Source organism: Scylla paramamosain, chromosome 13 (assembly GCF_035594125.1).
Source record: "Scylla paramamosain isolate STU-SP2022 chromosome 13, ASM3559412v1, whole genome shotgun sequence".
NCBI lineage: Eukaryota > Metazoa > Arthropoda > Malacostraca > Decapoda > Portunidae > Scylla > Scylla paramamosain.
Genome location: NC_087163.1, coordinates 22,202,085 through 22,214,584, shown reverse-complemented (window position 1 = coordinate 22,214,584; position 12,500 = coordinate 22,202,085). Strand labels below are relative to the sequence as shown.

Genomic DNA, 12,500 nt, shown 5'->3' with positions numbered 1-12,500 from the left:
GTGTGTGTGTGTGTGTGTGTGTGTGTGTGTGTGTGTGTGTGTGTGTGTGTGTGCGTACGTGTAAATGTTGCTCTGACCTTCGCATTTGTGTTGTCGTGCAGTGTTCGTGTGTGTGTGTGTGTGTGTGTGTGTGTGTGTGTGTGTGTGTGTGTGTGTGTGTGTGTGTGTGTGTGTGTGTGTGTGTGTGTGTGATCGCAACTCAGATACCTGGGCACTTCTCCTCCTCCTCCTCCTCCTCCTCCTTGCCCACGTGCCCACTTTCCTTTCTCCCTCCTCTCCCTCCCCCATTACCTACCTACTCCTTTACTTTCCCTTTTATTCGACCCTGATTATCTCTCTCTCTCTCTCTCTCTCTCTCTCTCTCTCTCTCTCTCTCTCTCTCTCTCTCTCTCTCTCTCTCTCTGTCTTTTACACCACTCTTCACAACCAAGCCTCTCCTATCGTCCCCAAATCTCCAATGACCCAGCCTTTTAAACCCTCCTTCCTTCCCTCTTGTCTCTACTCTCTACACCTATTCATTCCTCCTCTTACCTGTACGCCCCCCGCTCACCTACACCCCAAGTATCCCCACGTACCCTCAGCTGATGTCATTTGCCATAAATTGCCATAAAACGCGCTGGGAATTAAATCAAAGAGTGACATGATGTTGCTTCTTCTTTTTTTGTTTTCCTCTTTGCGGATGAAAATGTTTTAAGTCTTATTTTTTAATTCTATAATTTTGTCGACTTTTTTTTTTACGCTGCGTCAAAATAAGTGTTTGTTCGTATGGGTTAGAGAGAGAGAGAGAGAGAGAGAGAGAGAGAGAGAGAGAGAGAGAGAGAGAGAGAGAGAGAGAGAGAGAGAGAGAGAGAGAGAGAGAGAGAGGGGATAAAAGACACGTGGATTAAAAAAAAGACCAGCTTCACATTTCGGTGTCAAGCTAACGAGATAAAAAAGGAAGAGTGTGAAAGTGAGAGGAAAATGGAAGTGAGAGTGAGAAAGTAAGAGGCAAACGAGAGGAAAATGGTGACAGAGTGTATTTTTATTACCATCTCAGAGTCAAGAAGAAAGACAAAAAAAAAAAAAGAAAGAAAAGAACAAAAAAAATAAAATTCGTATACATATATCAGTAATTTCTCAGTGACATCAGCTGATCCATTTAAAGAAAGAGAGAAAGAAAGAAAGAGAGAGAGAGAGACAGAGAAAAAATTGCTTCCTTCAGACCAGAAATGTGCTAAGTCAGGAAGGAAACACCATTGCAGCAAGAGAGAGAGAGAGAGAGAGAGAGAGAGAGAGAGAGAGAGAGAGAGAGAGAGAGAGAGAGAGGTGATTCATATCGGAACTGTTAATAATTATAGCAAATCGTAAATCTGACTGATCAAATAACTAGTAAATAAAATAAATAAATAAACCTGAGCAGTATTCGTCATCGTAACCCTTTCAGCTTTAACCCGAGGGAGACAAAACGAACTGAAAAAGAGTTATTTCCTTTCTCTATTTCACTCTCTCTCTCTCTCTCTCTCTCTCTCTCTCTCTCTCTCTCTCTCTCTCTCTCTCTCTCTCTCTCTCTCTCTCTCTCTCTCTCTCTCTCTGTCCTTCAATTTTTTCCTAACTTATTCCTCTACAACTTTTATCTTCTTTCAACTTTTCTTTTTATTTCATTTTCCTTTTTTTATTTCTTACTTTTGCGTCCATTTCCACCTTATCCATTGCTTTGATTTTCAGTTTTCTCTCCTTCCGTTCATTTTTTTTTACATATTTCTTTATTTCTTTTACATTTCCTTATTTTTTTATTCATTTTTTTTCCTATTTTCATTTTATCTATTGATTCTATTCCCAATTTTCTTTATCTGTCTTTCCTCCAATTTTTATGTAACTTCCTCCTCTACAACTTTTAATATTATCTTCATCTACAGTTCCTTAATTTATTCCTATGTTTATTCCACCTTTATTCTTTGCCTTGACCTTTCCTTACATCCTTTTGCAACTTATCTTTATTTTTTCCACAACTTCCTTTTTGGCCTTTCACTATCTAAACAATTTTTTTTTAACGAAAGTCCTTATTTTTTCTACGCTTATCTATATTTTTCCCTCCTAGACTCCATTTATCACTGGTCTTTTACCCTGATGTTTTTGGGATGGTCTCTTTTTTGGTCCTTTTTGTCGTTTTTCTTACATTTTTCTTAATTTTGTTCTATTTTTTTTCACGCTCTGTCTATCTTGGCGGGTGTGGTGTGTGTGTGTGTGTGTGTGTGTGTGTGTTACGCGGCGGTGGCGATGCGTGGTGGCGTATGATGGCCTGGGATGTTGCGCGTGCGTCAGAGTTACAAACGTATTCTGAAACACTTCCGCGCCGCACCTCCACTACTTTCAAAAACCTCTAGTTAAAGTGACACGGGGTTTTGAAGAGTGTTTTATTTATTAATCTAGTGATAGATTAAGAAGCTTTCTCCAATATTAACCGGTAAAACACTCTTGAAAACCCAGCTGATCATCTCTGTGGCCTTTGAAAATAGTCGAGGTGAGAGAGTGAGGCGTCTCTGAACACTGGCCTTGTTATGAGAGGCAGGCAGTGTAACACATCCGGCCTGTGGTGACCCTGCCGGCGAGGAGACGAGACGTGTCACCCTCATAGAAGCAACAACCATTCAACCTGTGTGTCTCCCAGCCCAGCCTGCAGCATTCCTCACCTGACTCACCTCGCTGACCGACTCTCTCTCTCTCTCTCTCTCTCTCTCTCTCTCTCTCTCTCTCTCTCTCTCTCTCTCTCTCTCTCTCTCTCTCTCTCAGTCAGTTGGTTTCCTCCTCATCCATTTTCGTCACTTCCCTTTGTCAAGAGCAGTCTCTCTCTCTCTCTCTCTCTCTCTCTCTCTCTCTCTCTCTCTCTCTCTCTCTCTCTCTCTCTCTCTCTCTCTCTCTCAACAAGTTTTCGCACTTGTCACGATTCATTCTAGTCCCTCTCTCTCTCTCTCTCTCTCTCTCTCTCTCTCTCTCTCTCTCTCTCTCTCTCTCTCTCTCTCTCTCTCTTACTCTCTGTTTATTTGTAAGACTTCCTTACAACTCCCCTCTTCCGAAAATGAAGCACTCTCTCTCTCTCTCTCTCTCTCTCTCTCTCTCTCTCTCTCTCTCTCTCTCTCTCTCTCTCTCTATTAGTAAGGCTTCCTCTCGTCACAGCTCCCCCCCCCTCTCTCTCTCTCTCTCTCTCTCTCTCTCTCTCTCTCTCTCTCTCTCTCTCTCTCTCTCTCTCTCTCTCTCCAGCTTTTATTCCTCCTGGCAGAAGCACAAATCCTGAACGGTCGATTCTCATAAACGAAACGCTTATCTCTCTCTCTCTCTCTCTCTCTCTCTCTCTCTCTCTCTCTCTCTCTCTCTCTCTCTCTCTCTCTCTCTCTCTCTTTCACAGACTCCCCAAAATCACATTCGAATAACGCTCAGAAAATAAACGGACTGGAATATTTTTGTACCCCATTATGGTTTTTTTTTTTATTATTTTTTATTGGTGAAGAGGAGGCGAGCTGAAACTGACCATAATCATTTTCGGTTTCAAGTCCTTTGGTATTTTTTGTTTGCTTTCTATTTTTTTTTCATTTCTTTTTTTTTGTGTGTCCGCATCGTTTGTCACTTCATTATCACCAAAGCAATTATTGATGTTAGTATTACGAGAGAGAGAGAGAGAGAGAGAGAGAGAGAGAGAGAGAGAGAGAGAGAGAGAGAGAGAGAGAGAGAGAGAGAGAGAGAGAGATTACGAACAGACTTAATATCCATAACGAAGGAAAAACAGTGGAAAGAGAACGACAAAAGTGCAATGAAGCGAGTAAGTGAAAATAAATGAAAAGAGAATGAAAATGAAACAAGTGGCGACCAGTGAGAGCAAACAAAATGAAAACAGTGAAGAAAAAAGAGTGAGAATTTAACTTTGTGACGGAAAAATAATAATCAAGCGAGCACTGATAAAGAAAAATATACGAACAGAAAAGGGGAGAAGTCACACAATGAAACTATTATTCCAAAAATAGAAAGGAAATAAAAAAAAAGAACAGAAATAATAGAGTATAAATAAAAAATAATCATGTTGCTTTTTTTTTTTTTTTTACTGGGAAATAATAACAAAGTGGCTTCCTCTGTTTGTGATAATGACAGAGGAAATAAATTAATCCAATTGCTTAGTGCTGTGTGTTGTTATTATTATTATTATTATTATTATTATTATTATTATTATTATTATTATTATCAAAGTGTTTTCCCTCCATAGAAGTGTAAAGCAAGGAAAAAAATGATAAATAAGAATAAAGCAGCAAGTGATATGATAAAATACTCCCTATACTAAAAAGGAAACGTAAAATTCTTCCCTTTATAAAGTGCAAGGAAGGGAAGATAGAGTGATAAAAGTAAGCATGGCAAAGGGTGATAAAGCAGGAATGAAGAGCAAAAGGGAAAGTAAAGCTCCCGATATTACCAAAGTGAGAGAATACAAAGAGAAAAGTGTGATAAAGTAAGGGAGGAGAGATAAAACAGAAAATGAAGGTGAAATTATTACCAAAAGTGAGAGAATACAAAAAATGTGATAAAGTAAGAAAAGAAAAGAAAAAAACAGAAAATAAAGTTGAAAATATTACCAAAGTGAAAGAATACAAAGAGAAAAAGTGTGATAAAGTAAGAAAAACGGGAACAAAATAAAGCTGCCTGTATAACTGAGGTGAAAGAATAAAGGAGACAAAACTGTGATGAAATAAGGCTAAAGAGCGAACCAGAAAGCATAAAATTACAAAAAAAAGAGAAAATAAAGAAAAATGTGAAAAAAACAAGAATAGAGTGAAAAAAATAAAGTTAGAAAGTGAAAGAGAAAGAAAAAAAAATGATAAAGGAAGAATAAAGACCGAAACAAAAAGTCTACATAACAAGTGAAGGAATATAAAAGAAAACGGAATAAAAAAGCGGAAATAAAGAGCAAAACAGAAAATAAAGTCCGTATTACCAAAGGGAGCGAGTAAAGAGTGGGAAAAAAAAGTTCATAGCAAACGAGAACGTGAAGGTCAAAGTTTGTAAAGTTCAAAGAGAATGATCTTAGTGAACTTGAAGGCAGGGGAGTGTGAAAAGTACTCCATAAAATGTGGTGCTGGGATGGCGGTCCGCACACACACACACACACACACACACACACACACACACACACACACACACACACACACACACACACACACACACAGCCTTGAGCCAATAAAGAGCTAAGCGCAAGGTAAGTGTTTCCTGTTAACCTTTATTAAGTGAGTTAAGTATGTGTGTCTTGCCTACTTAACGCTTTGCTCTTCATGTCCTTGTAAGTGTGGTAGTAGTAGTAGTAGTAGTAGTAGTAGTAGTAGTAGTAGTAGTAGTAGTAGTAGTAGTAGTAGTGGTGTTGGTGGTGGTGGCAGTGATAATAGTAGTAGTAGTAGTAGTAGTAGTAGTGGTAGTAGTAGTAGTAGTAGTAGTTTTAATAGTGGAACGTTATGTACAAGTGTGTGTGTGAGTGTTCAGATACTTCTATTTACCTGCAATTAATGACCACCTGTGTGAACCGAGCGGTGGTGGTGGCGGTGGTGGTGGTGGTGATGGGGGAGAGGAGGGTATGGGGGGAAAGGAGGCAACTGGAGGCCATAATGGGAAGTAGCCCCACCCACCACGATCGCCGACGCCCATCACGCCCACACCCACCACGTCATAAGCACGAGACACCCCACACGTCCGCACACACACACACACACACACACACACACACACACACACACACACACACACACACACACACACACACACACACACAGGTACACACACACCTTTGTTCTATTTGCTATGACACTGTTTTGCATGATCTCCCTCCCTCCACACCCTCTCTCTCTCTCTCTCTCTCTCTCTCTCTCTCTCTCTCTCTCTCTCTCTCTCTCTCTCTCTCTCTCTCTCTCTCCATGTCAATTACTTCCTCTGTTTCTCTCTCCCTCGCTAGTAACTTTTACAGTCTAGCGATTTTTCCTCCATCAGACAAGAGAGAGAGAGAGAGAGAGAGAGAGAGAGAGAGAGAGAGAGAGAGAGAGAGAGAGAGAGAGAGAGAGAGAGAGAGAGAGAGAGAGAGAGAGAGAGAGAGTTTGAATTACGATGTTGTATATAATGCTGCGTTGGAATAGGACACGGAATTTATAATGATAATATTCCAATAATACTCATAATAATACGAGCAACAATACTGTCCATGCACGCTAAAGAGACAAAGGACGTGTGTGTGTGTGTGTGTGTGTGTGTGTGTGTGTGTGTGTGTGTGTGTGTGTGTGTGTGTGTGTGTGTGTGTGTGTGTGTGTGTGTGCGTGACTGAGTTTGCGTGCGTGTTAGTATGAACGGCGTGTATTCTAATATCACAGCCGGACCACAGCTGTCACTCTCCTCTCCCTTCCTCTCCCTCCTTCCCTCTCCCTCTCCCAACCTCTCACCACCCACAGTCTCTCAAACGCATCTTCCACTCCCCCCACCCTCTCCCTCTCACTCACTCACTCCCTCTCACTTGACGGGCGGGGAGTTGCCAAGTTAAAGTCAAGATTTAAAACACTTCTCACGGCCAAAATCCCCTCCCTCACCCTTTCTCTTGAGACTCGTTCGCCTACACGACCCACGAAAGGGAGACAAAAAAGAATAAATGAAAAAAAAACCATTCCCATTTCTTCCCACACCATATGCTTCATCCCCACGGCCCCCCAAGACTCTCCTGTAGCAGACTGTAAAGGTGGGTTCCTGTTCCTCCTCCCTGTAGTATCCGGAGGGACTGGGAATGCGAGAGAGCTTGAGTAAAAAGTGCAAATAAAGGTTGAACTTGTCCTGAGATCGAAGCGAGAGGCGCGGGAACCAGTTGAGCTTGGTAGGAACCCCGGAATTTGCCTTATTTGGAACCCCGGAGAAACAGCCACAGAGAGAGAGAGAGAGAGAGAGAGAGAGAGAGAGAGAGAGAGAGAGAGAGAGAGAGAGAGAGAGAGAGAGAGAGAGAGAGTGTTTGTTTATCTGTGGGTTTGTTTGTTATTCCAAAACTCGCTTCTCGCATTGTTTCGCACACACTTTAGCTGACGTCTTAATTATTCAAGAGTTAATTTTCCTTCCTCGTTAACGATAAGGCCTGCAGAGAGAGAGAGAGAGAGAGAGAGAGAGAGAGAGAGAGAGAGAGAGAGAGAGAGAGAGAGAGAGAGAGAGAGAGAGAGAGTACATTTCCTTATCAGTTCCATCTAAGTGTTATAACAGGATAAAAATGGAAAATATAGATAAACAAACTAAATTGCACACAGGTGGGAAAATTAACAGACAGACAGAATGACAGACAAGCAGAAATAGGCAACCAGACAGGAATTAGGTTATTTAAAAAGAAGAGGAGGAAGAGGGGAAGAGGAAGAAGAGGGAGGAGAAATCTAGGTAAATCTTTAATCCCTTCCTGGTTTCTCCAATCTCTTGAGGAAGGAAGGAAGGACACGAAGAAGATAAAAGGGAAGGAAAAGATGAAATAATAATGAAATCTGAACAAAAAAAAAAGAAAGCAAAAACAAATAAAACAAATAAAATATACAAGAAAACTTTGTAAAACGAGACTAAATAAAAAAAAAAGAAAAGAGAAAAAAAGATCAATTTGCTTGAAAGGATAAGACAAAAACAAATCAAAAGAATGGTGGGGTGATAAATAAAGAAATAAAAGAAGAATGGGAAACGTGAGAGAGAGAACGAGATAGATAAAAATGTAAAGGAAAAGGGAACGTGAATAAAGAAAGAGAAAGAGGAGGAAGTCAGAAAAAAAGAAAGAAAGTGAGGGTGACAATCGGTCCTGCTTCACTTAGGCGAGAGAGAGAGAGAGAGAGAGAGAGAGAGAGAGAGAGAGAGAGAGAGAGAGAGAGAGAGAGAGAGAGAGAGAGAGAGAGAGAGAGAGAATCCTTTTTAGTAGTCCAGTACTTAGTGAATTATGCTGATTAAAGTGAGAGAGAGAGAGAGAGAGAGAGAGAGAGAGAGAGAGAGAGAGAGAGAGAGAGAGAGAGAGAGAGAGAGAGAGAGAGAGAGAGAGAGAGAGAGGGAGGGAGAGAGAGAGAATATGTGGTGGTGCTTGTGGTCTTGGGTGAGTGAGAGAGGGAGAGATGAGTGTGGTTGAGACAGAGAAGCAAGGAGTGGAGGAAGGGAGGAAGGGGGAGGTGGGTTAGTCAGGGAGAGAGAGTGAGAGGAGGGAGAGGGGGGAGGGGGGCACTAGCATCACCTGCTCAAGTATGACTCAGCTCCAACGCAGGTGAACTGTCCCCCCATTCCTCCCTCCCCCTTCCTCCCCCTGTGTGTCTTTCCTCCCTCCCTCTCTCCCTGTCCCTCTCCTTTCCTCCCTCTCTCTACCCCTGTCCTCTCCTTTCTTCCTCTTCTCTACTCCTCTCCTTTACTCCCTCTCTCCCAGTCCTTATCCTCTTGCTTTCCTCCCTCTCCTCTCCTTTCCTCCCTCCATTCCTCTAATACTCCTCTCCTCTTCTCTCCCTTTCTCTGTCACCCTCTCCTGTCTCCTTTCCATCCTGCCTCCCTAGCTGTCCCTTCTCATTGTCTTTCTTCTTCTTCTTCTTCTTCTTCTTCTTCTTCTTCTTCTTCTTCTTCTTCTTCTTCTTCTTCTTCCTCCTCCTCCTCCTGCTTCATTCCACCCCCTTCACGATCTCTCCATCTTCATGCTGGTGGTCATTTTCCCCACAATCATCGTCATTTCTGGTTCTTATGTTGTCTATTATTACCTTCTTCTTTATATCTCCCTCTTTTTTTTTTTGTTACGTAGCGGGAAGTAGTGAGTGAACGCAACATTTTCTTTTTTTTCTATTTTTTTCTAACTTCTTGCTCATCACCACTACCACCACTACCATCATCACCACCACCATCACCACATATTTTTTTAGCTCTTTTTTTTAACCCATCACCACCAATGGCGTGACAGTTTTACCTCACACAAAGCTCCACGAACCGTTTTCTCTGTATTAATTCCAACAGGAAGGCAGATGCTTGTCTAGTCGAGGGCAGGAGATGGGGGAGACAGAGGGGGTGGGGGGTGGCGTTATGCATGACCTGGGCCGTGTGTGTGTGTGTGTGTGTGTGTGTGTGTGCGTGGGAGAGAGGGAGTGGGATGGGGGTGAGATGTGATTTAGTGCAGTGGGTGGGCGTGTGGATATGTTGGGAGGGGGTGGGAGTGGGTGGGAGGGAGAACATTAACAAAACGTCTCTCCCACGGTTTGAGGGAGAACTGTTTTGACTGAGATGGACTGCTACTACTTGTAAAACAGCTCTCTCTCTCTCTCTCTCTCTCTCTCTCTCTCTCTCTCTCTCTCTCTCTCTCTCTCTCTCTCTCTCTCTCTCCCGCATCTTTTACTATGAAATATTTTCCAGGAATCTCAAAATCTTTACCTTCGCATTCTCTTCCTCCTCCTCCTCCTCCTCCTCTTCATCCTCTTCATGGGTACGGTATAGTACACAATTATCCTCCTCCTCTCCTCCTCCCACATCCTCTCTCCCTCCTATCATCCATTTCTACCTCCCTCCATCCCTCCTTTCTTCCTCTTTCCTTCTTTTCCTGCCTCTAATCCATCCTACCCCCGCTGTCTCCCCCTTCCGCCTTTTGTCTACCTCATCCCCCTCTCTCTCTCTCTCTCTCTCTCTCTCTCTCTCTCTCTCTCTCTCTCTCTCTCTCTCTCTCTCTCTCTCTCTCTCTCTCTCTCTCTCTCTCTCTCAGCATGACCCCACACAGAAAGTCTCCATTAGCGAATAAAAAAGTCATTTAAACACACGTGACTCTCTCTCTCTCTCTCTCTCTCTCTCTCTCTCTCTCTCTCTCTCTCTCTCTCTCTCTCTCTCTCTCTCTCTCTCTCTCTCTCTCTCATCTTCTCTGAACTCTCCACTTCTCTCTTCTCTCCTCACCTCGTTTCCTTCCTTCATAATTTTCTCCCTTGCATCGTTTCTACTTCCTCTACGTTTCTCTTCCTCTTCCTTTTGCTCCTGCTTAAGCCTCTCTCTCTCTCTCTCTCTCTCTCTCTCTCTCTCTCTCTCTCTCTCTCTCTCTCTCTCTCTCTCTCTCTCTCTCTCTCTCTCTCTTACACTATCAAATTCTCAGTACCTCATTTTTCTCCCTCTATCTTCCTTCATCCCTCTCAACATTCATCCTCCTCCTCTTCCACCTCCACCTCCTCCTCCTCCTTCCCACCATTGTGCGCACCTGGGAGGGAGGAAAGGTATATTACAGGTGTACTAATGGGCTTAATTACGGCGTATCTGGTAAGTGGAGGGCAGGTGAGGGATGGGGAAGGGAAGGTAATGGGAGGTTATGGTCTACTGAGGGGAGGCGAGACACAGACCTCTACATGTTACGTCTCAAATGGGCTGATGTTAGTCTGGGATTTGTGGTTTGTTTGTTTGTTTGTTTGTTTATTTATTTTTTTAATTGGGGGGGTAAGGTGGTTGGGATCGCCATTATTATTATTGTTATTATTATTGTTGTTGTTGTTATTATTATTATTATTATTATTATTTGGTGGTTGTTGAGGTGTCTGTTAGTTTATGGGTTCGTATGTTATGGTGTATTTGAGTTCATTTCTAGTTTGTCTTTCTTTTTTTTTTCTCTCTCTCCTTTTCCTTTTTTCTATTTTTGTACATTTTGAAGATTAACTGAGTTCAGTTCAATGAAGTTTCCTTATATTTTCTTAGTTCACTTTTTTTTTTAATTCTTTCAAGCGTTTCCTCGTATAAAGCTTCCTCAGATTGTATTTCCCTAATAAAACTAATTTCCTTGCAGTTTGTTGGTTCTTTTCCAGTGTTTCCCTTTTTTTTTTTTTATATATATATACATATTCTGGGTATTAATTCAACTAAGCAAAGTTTCCTTGTATTTTTCTAGAGCACATTTTTGCTCCAATTCTTTCCTCGTATAAATCTTTATCCGGTTGTATTTTCGTAATAAAGGTGATTTCCTGGCAGTATGTTCATCGTATAAATAGTTTCCTTGCCGGAACTTCCTTGTATAAGCGATGAGGAATATGCTCGTGTGTACAGAGAGTTATCTAAGCATATAACATTGTCTTGCATCAAAGAAAAACACTATTAAAGGGAGCGTCATCCAACTCATCACAATAACAAGGACAAAAACAATAAAAAAAAAAAATCAATAAAACGAGACAAGAGAAAAATCACCAATTCCCTGAAAAGAAACCATGACCACAAACCCACAACAACAACAACAGCAACAACAGGAACAACAACAACAGAAATAACAATAACATTTCAAATAAAAAGAACACACACAAATTCCTTTACTACGAAAGAATAAAATCCACTATCTTGTATATTACTTCCTCTCTTTTCTGGTCAAGGGATGTATTGAAAGGAAGAGCGCAAGAGATGCATCAGTCACTTATTACTCCTCTCTCGATGGTAAATGCTTAATGTGTAATATTACGCCAGCCAGCTCCTGCCCGGGACTTCAAAGGCTCGTGATAAAGCAAGGGAGGGAGGGAAGGCTGGGAGAAAGAGAGAGAGAGGAAGAGGGAGAGGAACATAAGGAGGTAGGTAGATTGTTAGGTAAGTAGGGAGGCGAAAAGGGTGACAGTAATGTAAGAATTGAGAGAAAATATATAATTATGAAGAGAATATAAGAAGATAGAAGAGAGGGATAGAGAGGGAAATAAAGAGATAGGTAGTTAGACAAGTAGGGAGAAGAAAATGGTGAAAATAATATTAGACGAGAAAAAAATACATAATTATGAAAAAAAAAATATTAGAAGATAGGAGAGAGAAAGGGACACAAAGAGAGATAGAGACATTAAGAAGTAGATAGGTAGTTAGGTAAGTAGAGAGGCGAGAGTGATGTAAATAATGTAGGAATTGAGAAAACATAAAGGAAGTAAGGGAGAGAAAGTAGGGAAAGAGATGCAGAAAGAGGTAAATAGCCAGTTAAGTAAGCAGGGAAAGGAAAGTGATGAAAATAATGCAGGAATTGAGAGAATATATAATTATGAAGAGAATATTAGAAGAAAATTGAAAAAATGAAAAAGGTGTGAAGAGAATATGCAAATAGAAGAAAACCCCGCAATAAAGAAGGAAAGAATAGAAAAAGAAAAAAAAACACACTGAGATGAGAAGAATGCAAGAACCTGAGAAAATTTGTGAAAAGAAGAAAGAAGAACCAGGGGGAAAAAAGTTTGGGAGATGAAAGGACGGCATCAAGAAACCACAAGAAAAAAAAAGAATCGAGATGAAAAGACGCTAAAAGGGGGAAAAAATATGAAAAAAGAGGTCAAAAGCTTATTTACGTAGAAGGAGATCCTGGTCAAGGAAAAATAAAGTAAAAGAAAATAACGAAGAAAAATAGGAGAAAAGAAGGGAGATGAAAAGATGACACAAAGAAACATCTGGAGAAAAACAAAGTGAAAAGAACAAAAATGCGTTGAAAAAAGAAGTTTAGGAAAAAATATGCAAAAAAGGAGATGAGAGAGAGAGAGAGAGAGAGAGAGAGAGAGAGAGAG

General features: G+C 41.2%; 1 protein-coding gene and 1 long non-coding RNA gene across 23 annotated transcripts in view; one reads left to right on the top strand and one right to left on the bottom strand.

Annotated features, from left to right (window-relative positions):
• The window catches only part of LOC135106514 (multiple PDZ domain protein-like), a 456,199-nt gene that overhangs the window by 245,133 nt on the left and 198,566 nt on the right, over positions 1-12,500 (bottom strand). The window lies entirely within an intron of this gene.
• The window catches only part of LOC135106518 (uncharacterized), a 61,951-nt gene that overhangs the window by 1,412 nt on the left and 48,039 nt on the right, over positions 1-12,500 (top strand). For 3 of the 7 annotated variants that reach the window (XR_010271340.1, XR_010271342.1, XR_010271341.1), the window contains one exon: positions 4,232-5,215. The exons of 3 other annotated variants lie outside the window; for them this stretch is intronic. This is a non-coding gene — a long non-coding RNA (uncharacterized LOC135106518). Of the gene's footprint in view, positions 1-3,772; positions 3,794-4,231; positions 5,216-12,500 lie in introns of those variants that run through there. One more of the 7 variants, XR_010271343.1, reaches the window with a different exon arrangement.